Genomic DNA, 23,387 nt, shown 5'->3' with positions numbered 1-23,387 from the left:
AGCCAACACTAGAGCATTCGTACAGAGCAATCAATATCCCTTCTGGCCGCAGTTCCCTGTGTCAGGTGAAGAAAATGTTTTAATAGAAATTCAGTTTATATGTCTGAAGTGGAGGAGGGTTTTTTTTGTATTTCTTACAGTAACAAATGTGCTTTTCTCTTTCAAAGTATGTGTCAGGTGAATTTTTTTTCTTTTTTTGTAGGAACTGGAAAGCCTATTGTAATAACAAAAAAAGCCACAAGCGCCAGTAGGGCACTGGCAGGCAAATCAAATATCAGCCCCAGCTGATGAGCTAAGGCAGGGCCTTTCTCTGGATGTCTGCTGGAAGGCTAAAAATTAACATGTGGAAGTGTGCAGCCTGAAATAGAAGTGAGTTGTATTGAAGACTAATATTTATAACCCTACCCTAGCAATTTGTAACATACCCACTTCCTACTACAGAGGGCAGAACTATAATCAAGAATGCCTCTGATAGCTCAGAACTTTTTGCAGACGCAGATACAAATACTGTCTGCAAATGCATGTTCTAGCAAATGCTTTTTAACTGCTTACAGGATCTATGTCATCTGCAGAAAAACACTTTTCAATATTCAGTTGGACTTTTAGAGAGTTTTTTACTGGTAGCTGTGAGAATTCCATGGCAGATCTGCAGGTATAAAGAGGGCACAGCTTGGTTTCTGGTTTGGGTTTGCATTTTAACAGTGGGGGGTGGAAAATTATTCTTTCCCATGGTGCTCAGGAGGGTAACTCCTGTTACTGCGACACAGAAATGAGCTGACAGCTTGCCACTGACATAAATAACCTCTGTCTGGGTCTTGTCATCAGTGAGGTGTTTGATAGCTTGAGTTCAGATACCTGAGTTCATCACTCAGCCACTTTTGAAGGCTGTCGTGGTCATTTCATGGCATTTGCATGAGTTGTTTTTTGAGTGATACAGCTCCCTGAATCTACTGTGGCACTGCAGATGCATGAAGGCCTTCCCAACACTATTTCTTCCTGTTAGACATGACATGGGAGAAGTGTTAATGTGTTTCCTTTAGATTTTAATAGTTATGAGCAGTTACCATTTATTATGCATGAATCAGAAGTGGCTTAGGGTTCAAGTTTAACAGTGATGACAGCCTAACCACAAAGAACAAAGAATCCTTTCCCAAACCCAAAACCTAACAGAACTTTTTTTTTCTTCCATGTTTTCCTTGCCTTCACCTAAAAAATACTTTAAAAAGTAATCTAAAAGGCCAGATCAAGCACAGAAATTTGAAATGTGCTTTGTCCCACAGCTAGAGAGAGAGAGAGAGAGAGCACTGCCCCTCACCAGACCCAGTCTGCAGAGACCTCTCCAGGAAAAGGGCCAGAGTCAAGGCTCTTGCTGGAAGTTGCATTGATCCAAGCCCTGCAAGAACATGACAGAAATTATGGCAAATTCCTTCCCCAGACAGAACAATGCCATTTTCCACAAGATGTGATCTTTAGAAATCAATCAATTTTGTACTTTTCAGCAAATTCAGGCAGCTCCAAATTAAATTGGAAAAACTGTTTGCTTGGAAGTAATTCTTTTAAGTAAATTTCTCCCTATACCCCGACAATAGTATCAATGTGTATTTCATTAATATATTTCATTAAAAGGTTTTCCATTAGGAATTTGTTTCAAAATTGCCTAACATGTCAGACTCTGAGGACAACCATAATTACATCTATAGCCTTTCTAGATCTATACCATTTTCCTTCCTGTCTCTCTCTGCCTGTGCTAATAAGCATTTTTAAACTGCCTGTTAGAATAAGAGTCTGGCAAGTTTTACAAATTACAGAAAGTTTTGTTTTCTTTGCACTTGTTCAGACCCCTAATCTTCTCATTCATTACTTTCAAACATATTATTCTTCTGCTTTTTTAATAAAGAAGCAGTGAAGATGAAAGTCAGTATCAAATCTAGATCTTGGGCTCTGACCATGCCATCTCTTATGGTTTTTAAGCACCTTCAGACAAAATCTTGTGCTCCAAGGAGTGAATATGTCCAGATCCTCACACTGAAAGGTCTCCCCAATTTCTGAAAAGGCAACCTACAGCACAGGATCAGGGACTTTTAATGTGGTTAGTGGACAACCTTCTCTATTTAAGGGAAGGAGCCCTTCATCTAAGGATCCCACTGGTAGTGGGTGGCTGCCAGACACATCACAGTCCAGTGTGCAGGAAATCGTGGCTTCAGCCTTGAGTCTCTGCTGGCGTTGAACATTGTGAGCTTGTGTTTATCAGCCTAAGAGTTATTTTTACAATATTATCATTTTCCAAGGTTAAAAATGATAGAAAATTAATATAAAAATAACTAAAGAAAAGTCTACAAGGAGCAATAATGAATTTCAGTGCTATAATAGGTTGAAATTGAGTGTTTACCTACACTTTAATTACACAAAACCATTATAATTAAAAGTATTTCAAACAGCATGCACACAATGAAATAAATTCCTCCACATAGTAACATTTAATAAATAGGCAATATTGCTCTCTTTTCTCAAGACCAGATAACAATGGACCCATTATTCTTTACTGCTTTCCAAGAGAGTTTCCCATTGTACAGAGATGTTTAACATCTGGATCAACACTTGCATGATTTTTAATGAAGTCCTTTAGCTCGTAGAAATTATTGAAAAAACATCTCCTGTGGAAAACAAAGATTAGTTTAGCTGGATGCCATGCTGAGAAATGGATGTTCTTCTTGGCTGGCACACCACAAAACTGCTTCTATTGTCTGCACCAAGGAAAAATCTCCAGACTTGAGTCCAGTAAACAAACATTTCCTTGTCATTCAGTGCACTCTGAAGCTTCTTGGTTTTTTTTAGGAGTGAATTAACTGGGCCAAACTCTGGTTGTTGCCACTGCATCTTTGCCTTGCACTACACCCATAAAGGAGATACAAGGGACCCCTCAAAAAATCTGTACATATGACATAGCCCTAACTGAGAAATCCTACATGTCTGTCCTCTAAATCCACAAGGTAAGACCTGCCAGAATAAGGATTAAGCTGTGTGAGAGGGCTGTTGGTGAGGTGCAGGAAGCACGTGCCAAGTGCAAGGTACAGCAGTGAGAACTGCGCTGAGGTACCAGCCTCTTCAGCATTTCCACAAATCACTGCCAGGTATGCGCTTAAGGCAAAGCCAGTTTAAAAGGTTTGCGATGTTTTTGGAGTGGTTTTTGCCTGTCCCCCTCTGCTTCATTTTAGATGAAGGGCAGTCTCTGTGAGGAGCACCAGTGCTTGCCCTGGCAGCCCAGGGCAGGGCGGCTCCGCAGGCAGCACTGGCTGTGACAGTCAGACACCCATGGATCGGGATCCTGCGGATGCTCTTACACAAAAAGGCCAGACTGCAAACAACCCTGTCAGATCAAGTCACACATACACCTGGAAGAGCAGATTTTTTTTTTTTCCTCATGTGAGTAGCCTGATAAGAGTTATCCCTTCCTTGAATCCCAGGTTTTATTCATAAATCACTCCAGTGACTAACTTTGGCACACCATTCCAGCTCTCTGGGTTTCCAGCTAACACAGTGGCCTCTAACTACTGAAGGGTTCTCTGTAATTCTGCTAGTGCTGGCTCCAGCAGAGGTGAGGCTCAATAAATCTCAGCTGGTGAATAACTCTGATTTTTAGTTGAAGAGATAAATTACATGAGAGAAGCAATCATGGCAAAGAATTGTTCTGGCAAAGTGAATCAACGCATGCTTAAAAATGTCCCGTTCTGGGACCTGTGTTTCGTGGGATGACCAGAGGATGCCGTGGGAGCTAAGCAATGAAATATTTCCCTCTGAATATGAGGAAGAGTTCTACATCTAAATGATTCGTTTAATACTCTCTTTTTAAATTAGAACATGCAAGGAGAGAGACACTGAGAAAGGGACTTTGGCTAGAGGCTTCGCAGCACTTCTACCCACGCTGATGAACAGCACGGCTCTGTGCTCTCCAGCGGAGGCACTGGAGAAGTGAAATTACATCTGACAGGTTTATTTCTACATTACCTCAATTTTGGCTAAAGGCAAAATTGATTAAAAAGAGAAAATACTTAGGATGTTAGGATTTGTGGCTGTGTTCCTGTGCTGAAGTTCCAGCATTAATCTAGACCTGGCTGCACGGGTTACAGGAAGAGAAAAGGTAATTCTGTACCAATTTCAATCTATGTTTATAAATAAAGTAATGATGTAACAATAGAACTTTTTTAATGCATGAGGTTTAAGAGTTCATATGTCAAGAGAAGCATGGCTGAGAAGTGATGAAAAAACTGCATTTAGGAAGAAGCACCTGAGAATGGTGTGCTTAGGAGGGTAAACAATTGGAATAAACAGAGCTCCTCTGAAAAAAAATTATTGTACTAGTAAAACATTAAAGTGTGGCTATTATCTATAGAAATAGAAACACTTTTTCTAGATCAGTATGTATAGAGACAGATGTGCAAACAGGGACAAAAGCAGTCATTTTGTACAGAGGAGCAAATTCAGAAGTCCTGGGGAAAAAAACCACAGAAGTGATGTGTGTCAGATTCTGCCTTACCTTTTGTGTCAATCCTTTTCATCTGTTTTTTTTTTCAAAAAACTTTACAAAAGTAGTGCTGAGGTTACGATATGGCTTCGGTTTTGTTAATTAGCCAGATTCACAAAGGATATTGACCAGTTAAGGCACCAGCTAGGACTTGTTGTGTGAATTCAGTCTGCATTACTTACAGTGTGATACTGGAAGGGAGGAGATTCTGTCTGTTCATGTTCAGGGTGTAAATGAACTCAATACAAACCTCTCCTCATAAGGAATTCTAAGAACGTATTAAAAGATTTTGTAAAAAAAAATAAATTACTAGCATTTTGAAAAAGGATGAAGCAGAAACAACAAGATGAAAAATCTGTCAGAACTAATAATCCAAATGTTTGTCTCTCACCCTCTGAGGCCAGTCAATCTCTGAAATTACCTTTTTTTATTATTTTTTGAAGTTTAAGTCCTATAGCAAGTACCTAAATGAAACTTTTTAATATTTCATGGATTGCACATCTTCTAATCTGTTCTTTATTTAATTTTTATGAAAATTACCTTTCAAATTCATTTTATTCATTCCTGAAAGACCCATATCTTATGCATTATAATTTTTTAATTATCTTGATTTGTGTACAGCTATGACTAGAGAAAATTACAGCTCGAATTTCCAAAATAACTGGTGTGACATACGTGGCATCTAAATGATGTTCCACATCCCTCACCAAAGAGCATTTTGGATGGTCTTTTGAAATGTTTTCCCTGAGCAAATTAAAGATTGTAATTTCTGCTTTGTGCTTCATTCCCCAAATTAGCTTAACCCTGTTAGTAATACTGGTTGCAAATAGTTCAGATATTAACTGCCATGATTTCCCCAGCCCTCAGCCTTTCCTAACATCTTCCTTAGGAGATGGCATTCTCAGGAAAGAAAGTGGAAAGGTTTCCTTTCACAGGGAAAATGTGAGAAATTAAATACCTGGCACTGATGTGTGGTGGGAAGTGACAGAGACTGATGCTCTGACTAAACATGTTTAATTAGTTGTTATTGCTTCAAGTTTTATCTTTGGCACCCCCTGACAGGCCTTGGCCAGGAGGGCCAGCTCAAGGCAGCCCAGAGCTGCCAGCATTTTCTTACCACTTGTGTTAACTCTGGTTTTGCAATGATGGGGGTCAGAAGGAAATAAAGCTTTTCTGATGCCTTACTGTCACAGCTGCTGTGATAAGGGAACTGGGGGATAGCCATGACTGCTGAACTACTCTGCTGGAGTGAGAAACCAGGCAAACCTCCAAAACTCCAAGCAGGCACTTGTTTGTCAAGCAGCTCATGACAATCTAAATGATAACAACTGGAAAAGTAAGCACTTATCAAACAGATTAGTCAAGGGACAATATCAAGACTCCAACAACCCCAACGTTATGATTTGGTCTCCAGTGGCTTTGGTCTTTGATGTTTCTTGATCTCTAAGGTCAAAACTGCTGGGCTCAAGACCTCTTTGACAAGAAAGGCAAGGAACAAGGTGGGGGTCTTTGCTCCTCCCCAAGCTGTGCTATCACTGGTGTGTATACATCCCTTTTTGTTAGAGCAAACCAATCTGGTCTGAGGGCTCACAACCTCTTTCCAGAGCCCTGACTGTTCCAGGCTGTCCAGACCAGCGGTGCTCCTGGTGCAGGTCCACCCTGGCGTGACTTGGATGACATCAGATGCTGTCATGCAATTCCTTCTAATAGCTACCAATCTGAATAGCCAGCAGGATTAAATAACCTCATGACTTCTATGCAATTATGCCCAATGAGGGCACACTATGCAATGTTTCACTTTCTACCTTGAGCTGAGCAGCTGTGGGGTATGTCTGGTGTGCAAGGCAAGCAGGGTGCTCTCACAGGGAGCTACAGTAGTAACCCTGCCACTCTCCTGGCTGGAACTCTCAAAGGAGCCTCCTGTTTCTAGCTCTGATTAAGTCTATCAAACAAAAAATTGCTGTGGGCAGAGTTTTCAAACTCCATTATCCAGGGTGCAAGTGTGAACCCCGGTATAGACCTGAGGTGACAGTGAGGGTCTGGCCCCCAAATGAGCCAGCACAGGGAGGTGCAGAGGGCACCTGGGCAGCACAGGCTGACACACACACTCACTCACTAACAGCACTGCCTGGAGCTGCTCTCAGCAGCTTTCGTCCTGTTTCACACTGCATCTTTGATCCAAATGTATTTTACTTTGGCAGAAAGCGGTTTATACCTCCCCTAGCATACATGCAGTATGTGTTGTATTGTTCTTTTCTCCAGATGATTTAGACAATGCTTTCCCCGGCTGCTCTCGCTGCTGCTGGTTCACGTAGACACTTCATCTCCCACACAGTGTCTCTAAATTATTTGTATTTTTTGAGTGTGCCCTGGAAAACTTGTTAAATCTGTCTTTCAGATCAGGCATTCAGTTCCACCCAGAAGCTGAAAATATTTGACAACTCAAAGTGGTTTTTTCCTTCTCTCTGGAACTCAAAAATGCAGAACCCTGTGAAAATGAATGAGAAGCCCTGCTTATGTAAAGCTGGTAGAGCTTTGCTGCACATTCAGATTGTATTTGAGGCAAAGCTGAACATGCAGATGAGGTTTTATGATTCTTCATCCCTCCTGCTCTTCCTTGTTTCCCTGTAATGGATTTTGATTTATTTGATGATGGGATCAGACTTCTCTCTTCTGTGTCATCAGGAACCTTCACAAGTTTTCTGCTAAGGGAAGGGATAGTAAGATTTTTATTATGTTTTTTTATTATTTTCCTTCCACTGCAACTGAGATTTGCGAAACCCTGGTAAGGCAAAATTATTTTTTTTTCTAGATACAGATCTATAAAACAATAAAAAAATAAATATGTATATGTGTACTGATAAGAATTATATAATACATTATATTAGTAGCTGGAGGTAAAGAAAATTATTTTCTACCTAGGACTATAAATGTGTTAGGCAAATTTTCTCATCTTAGAAAGTTTTTTCTGTGGTTTTTTTTATCATTGGGCATTCTTGTCAGAGAAAACTGCCAAAAATTTTAATGTATCCTGGATTCATTAGTAGTTGGTAATGAATCTGATTCTACAAAATGCCTGTGAAACAAACACAATCTCTTCATAGGTTTTTCTGTGTTAATAGTCTTCCTACAGCTATCCTAGGTCACATACCTATTCATCAAACATCTGTCCTTTCTTGCTGGCAAACTGAGCTAATAATATATGCAATAATCTGCACTGCACCCAAGTTGAGATGTGTGCAAGCTTGTACATGTGTTTCCCAGTAAAAAGGGAAAAACACTTAAGCTTACAATAGATGTCTTCTATTTAGCTTGCTCGTTTTTATTCTGCATGTATTTCATTATTATTAGTAACAACTTTTTATCAATGTTACCATAGAAATGGAGAATGCTAATTCCTAGAATCATGCCAAAACTCATTTTCCATCCTGTTTACTTAGTTGCTCTGTTGCAAACAATGCTTGCTAGATAGCTGTGAATAATTCAGCACAGCTACATTATTTGGCCAGTTTATTTTTGTGTGAAATATCCTTCCGTTTCAGCAATATATTTTACATGTTGTTTTGGAAAAGAGTCTTGTGAAACTAGGCTGAATTTTAAAGGCAAAACCATTAATGAATTTCTGGGGGGTAGAGGGGGAAATCTTAACAAGAATCCAGAAGCTTAAAGAAAAGGAAGGACAGGGCTGTAACTTAAATAATGAGTAGCTCTTTCCTCTTTGAAAGCCACTTCATACTAATTCAAAAGATGTGTTTCTTCAGACCAGTACATATATGTTTTCATGGAACTCAATGATCATTAGACATAAGCCATGTACTGAGCTGCTCTTTAATGTTTCTCCTGAGAGCTCAGACTGTCAGTACAGCTGTATCACCTACAGCCATCTAGAACCTGAGTCACTTAACCATAACATTACAATTTATTTAATTTTGAAATACTAATTAATTGCCGGGGGAGGGGGCAAGAGATTCCAGAACTATCTAATAACCACACTTGTAATGCGGTGATTAGTTGGAAAATTAACTCTCTTAGAACAACATCTTGGTATTCCATAATTAATACAGTTAGGGAGCTCCACTATGAATCCTAAGAGTTTGCAAATAATAATTTCAAAATATTCATACTATAACAACTGAATCCAGTTTAAAAATCAACATATATTCTTTCTGCTTCATGCATCATCATCATCATCATCAGCTACTGCAATTGCAAATGCCCTTGAATCAAAACTTAGCAAGCAGTTTTGTTAATGTAGCAGAAGGTGGAAAAGAATACAATTTAGTCTTTCACAGCAATATTGACTCTGTTGTGCTGAAAACCCTGCTCATGCCTCATGGTACTGCATCATTGGAAAGAGACAAATCAGAGATTTTACCTCACCTTTTACACAGTACAGTGTGTAAAAAACTACATTTTTACATAGCCATCCTTTTGATCCTTCTTCCCCCAACATGTACATTATGGCCATGAATAAAAAGAGAGAAGAGGAAGAAAAGGAGATGTTGTTACCTAAGTGCAGGCTCCTGAATCTGTCTTGTGGCATTGTGAATGAGAGGGTTGACTTTATAATGCACATAGCACTTGGTGATTCCTCTGCTCTGTGGTTACAGATTTGCTTGCCTATTTTCCATCATTCGCCTGTTTCCTTACAGCCTGTGTAACTAAAAGTGAGTCTCCTTTTGGTATTGTTGGATACTCCTTTTGTTTCCTTGTGTGCTGTAAACAGCAACAGCACCTCGGAGCCGAGAGTCAGCACAACATAGGTAGTAAATAACTGATTCAGCTTTTAAAAAGAACTTCACAACTGACAGGTGTCTGCACAAAATCCCGCATTTCCACACAGCATTTGTACCAGCCCCGGTGTCACAGGCACTAAATCTGCAGCCACACAGTGTGTTTGGGCACACAGAGGGTGTGCTGTGTGATCCAGCTAAGGCTCTGGAGTGCTTAGCCAGGCTTATGTCCAGCAATTTGCACCAAGACTGTGAGTGCAAATCTATTGCTAATGTCATTACTCACCTCTGCTTCAGATCTGCAAATGCATCTGCAGATCTCTGTGTATCAGCCTTTTTTCAAAGCTATCCACTGGGAAGGCCACCACAGGAACAGCCTTTCTTTAGACATTACCACTGGGAGTTTCCACATCTTTTCAACCCATTTTTGCATTGCAGCATGTGCCTGTCTATGTTAGAAAAGTAGCAATGATCACTTTGATCAGCCCTAGTACCAGCACTGCCAGCCCTTTTTCCCTGCACACAGGAGCACGTCCCATAAATACGGAGTGACTGCAGCCAGCCATCTGCAAGGGAACCAACATTCAGCTGCAATAAGCAGGTATGCTTTTGTAGTCAGGATTTTTCAACTGTGGTTTCTCTTTTCACTTGAAAAGGTTCTGATCAAGAATGCCAGTTAAAAAAAATAAAAAAAAAATCCTACTGTTCAGGACATATATTGTTATTAAAGCTTCATCTTTTCTCTGCTGTCTCTTTGTATGTCCTCCTTTAAATTAAAGCTGGGCAACTCAACCCAAAGTTTCAAATCAAAGTGAAATTATTGCTGCTTGTAAAACTGCAGTAAGATTATTTTAATGTATATTCCTAATATTTTTGATGTCCCAGCTCTGATTACACTATTCACAAAATGTTTAGAAAAATGCATATCAGTGCATATCAATAAAGATGGATTGAATCTGAGTGCCTTTATAGTGTTGCAGATAAAATCCTCACTTGCCAGAACAGAGTGTGCCGTAGTAACAGCGCTGTTCAGCAAGAGCACATTTGCACATGGTGCAGCTCGAAGCAGGAATCTGCTTTCCCCTGGCAGGCTCTGTAACATCTGTGAGAGATAACGGCAGAAAGGTGGAAGATTTAGCACCCTTTGCCATGTTTGTCCATGCTGTGATAGCTGATGTCTGATGCTTGTCTTTGAACTCTGTTTCTAAGAAGAATGGGGTGGGCTAAAGATCTCTGTATCTCTGACTCCTTTTGATTAATCTCATTTCACTGTGTCAGTGTCAGATAGCCGCTGCCTGCTGCAGGCAGCCCCATCTCCAGGTTTCTCACTCTCCTGCAATTTGCAGCAAGTGACCCTGTTTCTCCTGCCTCACTCTGTGTACATTTGGTGTTATTTTCCTCTCCTGCAGATCTGCAGAGCAGCGTGCTCCTTCACCCAGGCGAGCTCCCTCCAGGCTCTGAGGAGCTCCTGCTCTGACTGGTGCCCACAGCTCTGCTCTCCCAGGATAAACCACGGCTGGGAGAACCCACCCACACTCCTCCAGGAAGCCGCAGGAATGCGGGAGAAACGTGAGCTGGGGATGGTTACTCTGGTGCACCTCAGAAGGGGGAAAAGGCTGATGGCTTCATCTTCAGAAATGGACCAGAGGAACAAGGACACCACTGAATTCTGTTTTTTTCTGCACTGCTGACAATTTTAAAACTGCCTGTGAAGTGCTGTCCTCTTGAAAGAGTGTGCACTTACTGGAATAAATCATACTTTCTCTTCCCCTCCGTCAGCTATTAATAGTGGTAAATTTTAATTGCATATGTAAATAAAAACACTGTGTACTCATTAGTTTAAATATGTTTTTCATTAGGCAAATGAAGCGCTTATTGTATATGATGTAAAGCCAAAAGGAGGATGTTAACAGCATGGAGCAGTTTGGGAAGTATAGTGACTTGAATTTTTAAAGTTCTTTCTTAAGATAAAAAATAAACCATGTTTTAAGGGATTATTATGGGCAAATTTTGCAGTACAGGCATCTTGTTTCTGGAAATGGAAAAAACAAAGTTAAATGACAGAAGTATGGGTATGGTGTCAAGGCCGATGCATTAAAACATTACTGAAAGGGAGAGACAGCACATAAACTTGTATTGCTATTTATAGCATTGGCTATTTTAGAGATGGTGACTGCAAGGCAGGCAGCATTTTTCAGTTTCTACTTAGAAAAATCCTGACATGTCTCACATTTTGATATCTTGAAACATATTGGTCCCCAATTACATCACTTCTTCGTCGTTAATTTTCAAACTCCTGGAACGCCACACTCCAAATATACTTTTTGCTATTTTTAGGGGCTATGCCATTATATTCAAGATACAATTTTCCAGTTCAGTAATCCATACTTTCAAGCTTGGAGTATATTTATCTACCTACGAGCTCATAATTTGTTTCTATCAACAAAATACCCAGAATTTCATAACTAATTTATTTCTAAACCTTCTTTTCTATCTCCTTCCACTGTTCTGCTCCCTGTGAAATGGGAAAAATCTTATCACAGAGACATTTAGTAAATTAGTATCATTTTATACAAAAGCCTGCCCTCTAAACACTTCAGTCTTTTCAGTGGAAAAGATGCTCTGAAGGTATGACTTTCTAAAGTTATGGCTCAAAACAGTTTAACAATCTTCCTTAATATCCAAACATGTGTTTCATGTTTAATATGAGAATATAAAACCTCTCTCCTTGCAAAACTCAGAGCACCAAGTACGCTTTCTTCCCAAGTGCTTGAGTAAGAGAGCCAGGATAAAAACCATTTCTATTTTATAAAGATAAGCTTGAATATCCTTGTCTCATCTGTGCTTCCTCAGTTCAAATTCCATCAAAGTTTTATAGTGGAGCACAGTAAAATATTTATATGCAAGACACAGCGAACGAAATGCAAGGGCTGGCTAGAGGGCAGTCTCTCGGAATTAACACACAGCAGTCTAAAAAGGACTAATATGTCAGTCTCCTAGATTCTTCATTTGCCAAACTAAATTGTAGCTAACAGTACCCACTGCAGAGAGAATAAAGGCAACAGAGATTCCATTTTGTATGAAGAGTTATTGCACTTGACATGGTTGAAAACATATTAACAGATTTTAAGACCAAAATGGGACTATAGGATATCAAACCAGTCTTATTACATAAGAGAGGCCAGAGCATTTCACCTGTCAGTGAACAAGTTTATGAACTGAGGCTGATTTGGAGCAAAGTTTTGAGGATGATATTCAGCTTGGTCACAGCTGAAAAGCCAAGAACCAAATAATCTCTTTTGCATCTTCTTGCAGAATACGTTTAAAAGCTCTCATAATTTAAAAAGTAGTGCTCTGTATTTGATTTTTTCACTTGTTTTGATCAATCTTCTAGTCATTGCATCATATTTTATTTTACCCTATCACTGGGCTATCTGAGGAGAATGAGGATAATAAAGTTAGGGAGAAAAGACAGAGGTTTTGTAAAACAAAACATTTTGAGTTTTAAGAGATTTAGGAGTCCTTAAGAGATTTAAGGAGGCTGTGCTTTCATACATTATGATATCCCATAATATATAATAGGTTCTGATCTCACTTTTGCCCTTGATGCCCTCAAAATACTTTTTTTTCTAGTCTGCTAAAAACCAGTAGGCAGGATAATGAATAAGTAATATTCACTGGATATTCATGCTTTCATACACCAAGAACAAAAATCCTGCTTCAGTTAGGATCCATGCTCCAACAGACCCACCGATTCATTTCCAAAGCATTTGATCATAAGACCCACCAGGCCCATTGTTTACAGGCCAAGGTGTATTAGAAAGCAATCACACCCTGACCTTCACTGTCCTTACTGTTCAGAACAGAAGTTCTCGTTGATCTAGAATGTCTGTAGTTTCTCTCCAAAGTTTTAAGTGTTCACAGAAAGCGGTTATCTTTTACAAATGATTGCACTCATCTCCAGATGATTCCTTTGATTCTCATCCAACATCAGATCCTCTGAATGATTTCTCATGAGATTCCCCTCCCTCTCACCACTGAATTTCTCTAGGCAGGAGAAGATGAACTTCAGAGATGTATTTAACATTGTACAGAGATATCTTCACACGCATGACACAACTCACTGTCGCTTTTAACAGCTCCTTCTTCAGGTTCCTCATGAAGCTTATGGTAGAGGTGAGAAATCTGAGGCTATGTAACACTTCAACCAGTAGTAAGCTCTCAAATATTTAAATTGTAGATACATCTAGACTGTTTTTAATGGTAAGGCATAATGATATGTAGGTAGATGAGGAAACGTAATTTCTGTATAACTCATCCAAAACTAGCTTATCACATTTTATCCACATTCAAATGTCTTATCTGAAACTTGGCTCAGCAGGAAATGGTAACATGTCAAGGATCCAATTAACATTATCTCACTCCCCTGTTTTTATCTCCAATTTTTCTGCCTTATGGGAGCTGCTTCCAGTTCTGTTGTTACTCTCTGTGAAATTGATTGATTTTTGGCATTGTTCTGATTTGCTGATACCTCAAATACTACTGGAACCTCTGAATTTGTATGAAATATGAACCTCCCCACAGAGGAAAATCCACTCATGAGTGTGCCATCAGAATTCTGGATGGTTACTTCTTTGTTCTGTCTGGATTACTTTGTGCAAACTGTGAAACCTTCTAAACACAAATGTTATTGAATGGTCCATTTTGTAGAGTGTACAACATCAAAAGGAACACGAGTTTGAAGTACAGTCAGCTTGCCAAAATCAAATTTAAAAAGAGGAAACTGGAGTGCTCTATAACAGGGAGAGTTAGAAATGTAATTGTAAGCTGTATTTGATACTAAGGAGTATGAATAGGAGGGGTGAGAGAGGTCCATGATGAATATATTTGCACACTAAGATAATTATTGTTTGTGAATAAAGGAGCAATTATCAACTGCAATACACTCAACAGCAGAATTTTGCCGGACTTCTTGCAATAACAACCATAATATCCTTGCAAGGCAACACCAGAAAGGAGTGTTGGGTTCTTAGGTAAGCAATGCTAAATATAAACACTAAGTGATTTTTTTAAAGTGAATTGCCTTTCAGCAAAAACCGCAGCAATACTCTGCTTTGGATTTTGCTTTATTTTTTCCAAGATTTCCAGTTATATTATAAGGATCTCATGAGTGTGCTGAGCTGGAAATCTTTTTACCTCTGTTGTTCTAGGAAATTTTCCAGCCTCCATTTCCTCTTTAAGTGATTATCTGCCACACAGCTGTTAGTATAAATTCCAAGTTATGAAGGGTCATTCACCAATATAGAGAACTGTGGGAGGTAGAACAGGAAAAGAGAGAAACTTTCTGTCTCCAAACTGCTCCCTTAATGTAGTCCAAGACAACTAAATATACAATGTGATTTAGGATCTGGTTTGTTATGTAGTTAAAAACAGTATCTTGCCACTATATTTTTTCTACTGACTTATATCAGTTTTGATTTATTATTTATCTGTATTTAGCAACAGGTGTTGTTCAAGTTCCAGTATACTCAATTGATTACTAGGAAGCATTTATTTACCATCTGTGTGTAACTAAGAGAATGAAAATTAGAATACTGAATTAAATTGAGGTTGGTAGCATCCACTGTGGAGGCAAGCCATAAAAAAAGAAAATAATCCAGCAAGCCCATAGTGGATCAGTTTTCACTCTCTTCCTTGAGCTTCTTTCCTGCTTGTAACAGACAGTGGGGTTTACCCTGCAAAGCAGTATGGAAAACAACATTCCCCAGGGAGAGGAGCAGCATCTTTTTGAGATTAATATCTGTAATGTCTTGGGAACTAGTGTTGCCTTGGAGGAAGGCTATCCATACCAACATAAATCATGTCCTCCCAGGGGAGTCTGATAATCTATCTAGCCCAATATATACAGTCACTAGGGATGTGAATAGGAATCTATATATGAGAAAATATGAACAAGAAATTACTAAGCTACTTGCACAGTGTGCACAGGGATACAATGTCAGCATCTCAATATTATTTGACCCTGATCTGGGATGAGCTCAGATGTGTGCAAGCCTTGATTCAAAGCACATGGAAAATGGCATGCAGATCCTTATAATGAATTTTTGAAGGAACGCTCCAGGCTGTGCCTAAGTGGGAGTGACTCCTTCAAATCTAGCTCTGATCATTAACTCATGAGCACAGCATGATAATGTGCTTCAGCTGGGGATGCCTTTGGAAATGCAGGTAAATGATGGAGATGTACACGTGAGCAGCACGTTATCTCCATGTCAGCGTACTGAGCTGCAAGCTCTGAGGGAAAGCAACGGGCTGCAGTTTGCAGAATGGCTGTTAAAATACTCAGATTCCTTGGTGTTAAAAGCAGATTAAGTACCCTCTTAAAGCAAGCAGTTTTAGGTACCAAGTCAAATACTTACTGATTCAGCCCAGGAACTCTATTTAAAAATACCATTTCCAAGCAAATTGCTATGAAAACAAACTTCCTCTGCCCTGTTAGCAGCACAATTCCTCACACTCATACTTGGACATGGCAAAGCTCTTAAGCACCTATTAATGCCTATATCCTCTCATCAATTTTTAATATTTGAGATGCCTCTGATTCCCATGAGCCCTGCCACTAATGTTAAAAATGTTTTTAAATATTTGGTTACTAAAGTTCAGCTCCAAAAGCTATGGACCTTAGCTTATGGACACCTTGTAGATTGTTTTGAGGGATGTGAAACTACAAATATCACAGTAAGTGACAGACAGGCATTTTTATTTTGAGGGTCCTCAGCATGATACTCCCAAAGAATGCCTTCTTAGGAAAGTATTTTGTCAGGTTTTTAATTCCTTTTGAATTTTATGATCTTGAAGCATATGTCTGAATGGATTTGAACAGGGAGTGGCATACAGCCCAAATTTAAGAAGTGTTCTTCTGAATCTGTGCCCAAAGTTTTCATGAATCATGAATATGTCTATTCCCACTGTAACACCTCATTTTTCAAATAGGTTGCAAAATCACATTGAAGAGAAACTTGCTCGCAGGCTCACAAATATTGGTCACTCATAATAAAACCTACAGAGCAAAAATATCTTTGCAGTGTAGATACCAGGCACCTGTTTATGGTATTACCCCATTATTTTAGGATTTGAGAACTGCAGAAGTAATGGCAACAAGAGGCAAGGAAAAAAGAGAGAGAAAGCCCGTACTTCAGTGATCCTAACCATCCTTTTGATTTTTGACAACCAGTCATTCTTTTACTGCCTCTCTCATGTCTAGTAAGTACAAATGCTTTCCTCAGTAAAATGCAAATGTACTTTCACAAACAGCAAGGGAAAATACCTGTACATTTGTCAGAAATGGACTATTTTCATTGAAGATACAAACTAGGTTTTTAGAGAGCATTTTGCCTTTCAGCTCCAGGCTCCAGCTGGACTCTAGCTGATTCCTTTTGTAACTGAGGCCAGTTAACTTTTGAAAGCACTCTGCTTTCTGCTCACTGTAGAAAAACCTCAGCACATTTCTGCAAGAAATCAAAGGTATAGCTCTTTCTCCTCAGGTTCAGAGTGTAATTCATAGTTTTAAGATGTCTCCTCTCCAGACAGAAGCAATGAATGTAGAAAATTGTTTCATTTCCAGACATACACCTCAGGTTTACAATCCTTCTCTCTTTCTCCTCTATTTCTCTACCACTCACATCACCCAAGAAACAAAGACATATGCCAGGCAGACACCATGACTACCTTCACTAACATCTGTTTGAGGCCAATTTCAATGCTATTGCTACTTTTCCTCTCATTCTGTATGTATGATCTGGTATTAAAATCTCCAAGGAAAGTAAATGCACGAATCAATGTGTCTGAATCAAACAGGTTGAACAAATGAAGCATATGTATAAAAACCCCCATGTGTTATGTTTGTACATTCAGGCTCTGTGTTGAGCATCACACATGGCAAGGGGCACATTGTGGAGGCCACATGCAGCTTGTCCAGGAAAGGCAGAGCAGACAGGGCAGGCAGAGGGAGACAGACCCTTCATGCAAGTTGTCACAGCCTTCCTTGAAAAAAGGTGTGGGAAGTCTCTGTGGCTGTGATGCTCGTCTGTGCTGCTGCCACACAGGTCTCAGAGGAAAGGACCAGCAAACAGCTCTCCCATCGAGCCGCAAGAGCAGAGGAGATGCAGAACAGAGCATCAGAGGGCATCAGGAACCAGGGCCAAAAGACCTAAAGATGTGGTGGCTACTTTTGAGGTCAGTGCACGTAGTAAGAAGTTCTTCCAAAGTGAGATGTTTTCAGAAAATACAGCCTGTCCATCCTGGGAAGAAAAACAGGGAGAAGGGGAGGTGCTATCAGAAACAGTTTCTGAAAATTGCTGCTGGATAAGCGAGGTGTGTATTACAGCTGTTCCCATTTCATTTGCCCCCACAGAAGCTGCCTGTAGAAGTGATGTTTATCCCAGTGCTGCTGAGAGTGGGTGGGCACTCACGTGCTGGCTGACATGGGGTCAGCTTGTTCAGAGCCACTTCCAGCCCCACATTTCCTTGAGCACCTGCTGAGGAGACAGTGCTTGCACTCTCTAGCCTTGTCAGTCCAGTTCAACCCCTTGTCAATAAGGCAGCCTGCTGCTAGCCAGTGAGTAATGGCCACAGCCACTGTGTATGTGCCACACTGACACTGTCCCCGGCCCCGGGGGCTCTCCCTCTTCCACTCATCCATCCTACGTGTAATTCATGTAATTCAGATGTGTCACAGTCAGCCACCTCCAGCTCCCCTGTCCTAGCAGCCACAGCCTGTTAGAACACTTTAAGCAAAACAATAGAAACTGGTAGCTGACTAATAAGGGAGAAGGATGATTTGGATTAAACATGTGAGGGTGATAGATACCTTTTCGTAGTGTTCAAATTTGCACCTTTCATGATACAGTGTAGCTGTGGCTGAAAACTCCCTTTATTCTGCCATTCTGTCTTCTCCATGCTGAGTGTGAACAGTACATGGTCCAGGAACCAGATCTGCTTCATACTCTATAATGTTCTGAAGACTGGTGTCACTGCTATTTTGCTTTATGTGATAGCAATAGGCATTTTTGCAGGAGAAAAATATGTACAGGAAACTCTCCAAGGTCAATATAATAGTCTAAATAGCCAGATGCTATTTCCCTGTGAATTACAAGGTTGAGCAGCCAAACATCTCTTAGTCATGTAAATTATGAAAATTCTGAGAAATGCAGTGCAGACAAAAAAAATCTGTGGCTGCTGAATCATTTTCTCTGGTTCAGAAATGACCATATCTTACCGTTTTGTTCCAGATTTTATTTGCATTGCATGATTGTGTTTCTTCCTGTCAGATATAGGAATGAAGCTAACATCTTTGCTTTAGGATATTGTTCTTCTATTATCAAAAAGGCATTCATCAGACTTGCAGAGATTTTTTTCAGACATGGAGAAAATAATAAGAAACCAGAATTTAGCTATTTCTTTTAAGCTATCTGCAGTTAAAGTGATTATTAAACCCCAGGACAGGTTTAAGGGTAATCCAGATGAATATTGTTTTCATCAAAGCAATAGTAAAGTCATCTGCTTTTTCCTTGTTGCCTTAGGACTGACATTAGTAAAGGCATACCAAGTGAAACCTGGAATTATTTTCCTCCACTTCCTTTAAAGTTCAATTTTTATCAGTTACTGCTTGGAGTTATCTGATGTAAGAAAGACTACTTCCTTTTTGAAAAATGCCATGGATAAGGGTTGTTTTCCCACTTTCACTTGGGAAACACACTGTCTTCATGATAAAAAAATCCCACAAGATGAAAATGAACTTCTTTTCTGGAACAATAAATAAATAAGGGCAATGCAGAAAACAAGCAGGAGTGATTTGAAATATGTGAATGCAGAACAAATATGAGAACAGCAGCATATGTTAATGCTACAGACTTGAGTCCCATCTAAGAAATAGGGGGCAAATGCTTGGTTTTTGTGGATAAAGTCAAAAGACAACAGACAAAGTAATAAAGGAAAATATAGGGCACAATGTTTCATGAAACAATTTATAATATTAGGACTGCCAGTGTCAGGACAAAGCAGGTGGAAAATGCACCTCAATTATAATAATTAGAGTTAATAGACCCTTTGCATTGTAATGAATAACTATTTAATTCACAGGTCAAAATCAGTCTCTTTGGGTTCCTCTGATATTTTTTTATTTAATAGAGTGTAAGAAGATAATAGCTGAAACAAACAGCACTGCATCTGGAGGAGGTTTGTTGTCCATATAAACTCAATCATTCCAGTTAATTCTGCTTCATTCACTGTTTCCCCAATGTGATCATCCCAGCTGCTTCCCTAGAGAAAAAACATTCTTATTTTTTTTTTCTGTTCTTTTCTGTTCATCTTCCTTGGTCTTACATGGCTTCTTGCAGTGGTGCTGTCAGCAAGATGATGTCTAGTCCCAATTAGAAATTCAATCAATATTCACATAATGAGGGTTCTAGCAAAACCATGTCATTTAGTTCAAAGACATGGATATATTACTGTAGAAATTCAGGATTCAAGTAATTTAGGGCAACTCAGTGAAAAAAGATAAAATAAAGCTGAAGGGCTTAGAGGTAGTTAATTGTTACTATGGCAACTTCCTAAATAAGCTTTAGATTCTAGTCATTTTTCAGTTTATTTGGAGGCAGAACAGAATCATTAAAGATGAAACTTATTTAAAGCTCAGAACAGTTATGGGATCTTACAGTTTCCTGCTGCTCCTTATAGAGTTACTTAAAGTTTGCCCATCTCAACTTTGAACTGTGTAAAAGAGCAAGATGCAGCCTGCATAGATTAAAAAATGACAGCATGTTATGTAACAATGATCTTATTTAGTAACTTTAGCAATCGCATTTTTACATTTTTATGTCTCAGTAGAACTCTTTCAAAAGTACTGTGTGGGAAAGGAGTGGACCTCAGCAAAGAATGCTCTCACCTGTCCATAAAACGAAGTTATTAAGGTCTGATTTTCAACAACAGGGGCTGATGGTGAGGGCACATTTGTCCACCCTTCCCTCCACAAAACCCCCACGTGTGGAAGGGCGAGGCTACCCTTTAGCCTAATCCTTAGCCAGTGCTGTAACAAATCTGATGAGAAGGGCCCAAGAGAAAGGCTGCCATATCAAAATCTTGCCATGCTGATCGTGTCCATTTGTGTTCTTCATGTGAATTAATACATTTGGCCTCTGTGGGACTGCATCACTGGGCAGATCCAAAGAGCCTTCTACAGGCAGCAATGGAGACAGTGGAGAGACAACAGAGTCCAGAAAACTCTCAATCCCTGCACATTAATTAGGTGTAGATCCAGATCAGTCTAAACTTGTTGCATTATCTCAGCAGCTATAACTCACTTCCTTAACCACTCCACAGTGCGTGATAAACCAGCAGAGGCCATGAAATAAAATCGTGTCTCAGCAGGAGACACCCCCTGGCTTCTCACAGAAGTAAATTCATACCTCAGACCGGTTCTCTCTCTTCTGTAGGCTGGAAATTTCTGAAGTCACTGAGTCATAACTGCAAAGCTGTCAGAGAATGATGCCTTAGGTGTGAAGATACTGAGAAGACACCCCTAGAGGTGAAGGTATAAGCAGTGTAGACTAAAGTAATGTGTCCTTCTCAAACAAAAAAAGCAGGTCAGGTTACTTGGCTGTGAGCTCAGTGCTCCAAGGGTGAACAGCAGCTGCTTTCTAGGCATCCTTAAACCAGCCTCAAGGAGATTAACTGAGCAGGATGGGGAACCTGAGGTGTGCAGGTTTTGCTCAGAAGGAGGTAAATGAGGGTTAGAAGAGTGACAGACTGTTTTGCATGTGGTCAAGTCAATCTGACATTGTCAGAAGATAATTCCCTTTTCCACCACCTGCAAACCTGTCTGTCTTTCTGTCACAAGTAATAGTCCTGGATATGGAGAGTCACCAGCCCAGGAAACACCTAGAAACCCTGTCTGTGTTTGGTAGGCTCAGAGTGACTCTAGACTTTCTCCATAATCAGTGAGGGGGAAACAGGCTTTGCCCGGCCATGGCCCATCCCATCCTAGGGACTAAAGTGCAAAAGAAATCAGGGAAAATTAGACTGTTCTCTCCCTATATCTTGAGTTATGAAACAGAGAAGTGTTGAAAAAATGTCTCTTCATTCATTTTCCAAATGAATGTTCACTTCAATTCTGTTCACCTAAAAAGAGAAAAAAGCCTTTGTTTTGAAATACAAGTTGAACATCAAACTTTCATGATAGAAACCAGTCATAATGGATATTAGTTCAAATTCAGACTGGTTTCATGTTACCTCATCAGGCTTAATTCTGTTGGTCTTGCTCCCTTCTTTTGTCCTCAGATAACTCCTCCAGACTGATTTCTGATTTACAACAATAACACTCTTTCAAATTTCACATGATTGAAAAGAAATGTGCACCCAGCTGCAAGAGAAACTGTTTTTCTCTCCCATCTGAAAAGGCTGTACCATGGGCAGGAATTCTGCACTGCCTATTGACTTGCACCACTCCTTTTCCATGGGAACCTGGTCTCCAGAGTTATAATGCAGGGAATTATAGGCTGGAGTAACTTGGCTGAGTTTATAAGAAGAGGAAAAAATACCTGCTGAGGAAAAAAACAAAGGAGAGTATGGTCTGATCCCAAACAGCCTGAGCATTATTTATTGTATTTTATTTTCTTTGCTGTTATACAACCGCAGCACCCGGCTGTTTGCTGTGTTGCAAGGGAAGTGTTTTCAAGGTTAGCAGAGAGGTAATCAACCACTCAATGGTGGCATGAATATTCATATCAAGACACATTGATGAGAAAGTAGATGGAGGTAAATATGCAATTTAAATATAGACTACAGCAGGAAATGGGACATGAAACAGTAATTAAATAGTGAAAATTACATGTTATTTACATAGGTAAATACACTGCAGGGGTTATGCATGTGAACTTTTCTATTAGCATTTGTTTGTTTGTGATTTAACCCTGATTTTAAAAGGGAAGCTTTTAAAGCATGAAAATGGGAAGAAAGGGACACTTACTTTAAAATAGAAAATCTGCCTTGCTTGAAGGAATACCAGCTTGGGCAATCAGCCAGGTTTCACAGCTGACTTCTGTACTGCAGAAGGTAGTGGTGGCAGTTCTCTAAAGCACAGCTTTTCTCCACAGCCCTGCTTATGCAGTTCCTTCCTATTTGGGCATTGCCCTCCCGCAGCTCCTGTGCTGCTTAATATCGAGAAATGCGGATGTTTGACAGGGACTGAGTGGTTTCCCAATGGGTAAGTGTCTCACAATTGGTCTTCTGGGCAAATGCCAAGCTGGTCAGTCCCACTCTATTTTAAGGTTCACCTGAAATATGGGTTACTGTATTTTTAAAATCTACTTAAGACTTCAATTTAGAAATCACGATAATCCAACCTTTGTTGCTGGTTATCTTTCATTTCCAGTTTTCTTTTCATCAACAGACAGGTGCTTGTGGATATGAGGAAAAACCCTGCAAACTCTTCCTATCTTTTATGCATGCTTCAACGCACAAGTGCTCTGTGTGAGAGTGTGTATCTGTCCTCTGTAGAGTGCCTGTGTATATTTGATATGCCACTTCCCCTTGTGGAGGTGGCAGCACATTGGTCCTTATTCTTTATAGGAAGTTTATTACTTTTTGTGAAGTGTCTCGAGACTTTGTGGACTAAAAGAATGTGTTGAGATAAAGATTATTTATTATTCATCACTCCAAATACATTTGTTCATATATTCTGAAGCAGGGAACAGTGTGTGATAAGAGACAGCTGCATAGCTAGGACTCTTCCTAAAAGTATGCAAATTATTTTTCAGATCTGAAAAGAGGTGATGGGCCCAAGTAAACACTTTTCTTTTTCCTATCTGTATCAGATGGGTCTATGAAAGCTATGACTTTTCCCCATAAAACATAGCACAGGGAGAACCCCAATCTGTTGATAAAATCACATTGTAGCTAACAGAACAGCACACAAAAAAAGATGTAAAAGTGTCATAAAAATCACCCAGTCTCAGATTTGAATCTTTTGTACAAAGAAGGCATCCTGCAAAGTGAGGTATCCCTTATCCCTGTGTGCCCAGCTTCTCCAAGTAAAATTGCTTAAGGCAGCAAGAGGCAATTCAGCTCAAGAAATAAAA

At 39.7% G+C, this 23,387-nt stretch overlaps 1 long non-coding RNA gene across 1 annotated transcript; it reads left to right on the top strand.

The window, feature by feature from the left end:
* The first annotated feature begins 7,114 nt into the window (after positions 1-7,114).
* Positions 7,115-11,151, top strand: LOC148183765 (uncharacterized). The gene is made up of 3 exons (XR_015773241.1): positions 7,115-7,307; positions 9,782-9,856; positions 10,665-11,151. It is a non-coding gene; the product is annotated as an uncharacterized LOC148183765 (long non-coding RNA).
* Positions 11,152-23,387: the final 12,236 nt, after the last annotated feature.

The sequence above is a fragment of the Pseudopodoces humilis genome, chromosome 9 (genome assembly GCF_049639895.1).
Source record: "Pseudopodoces humilis isolate 2021_Gansu_Grassland_sample_001 chromosome 9, ASM4963989v1, whole genome shotgun sequence".
NCBI classification, from domain to species: Eukaryota; Metazoa; Chordata; class Aves; order Passeriformes; family Paridae; genus Pseudopodoces; species Pseudopodoces humilis.
This window is presented reverse-complemented; position numbering and strand designations above follow the sequence as displayed.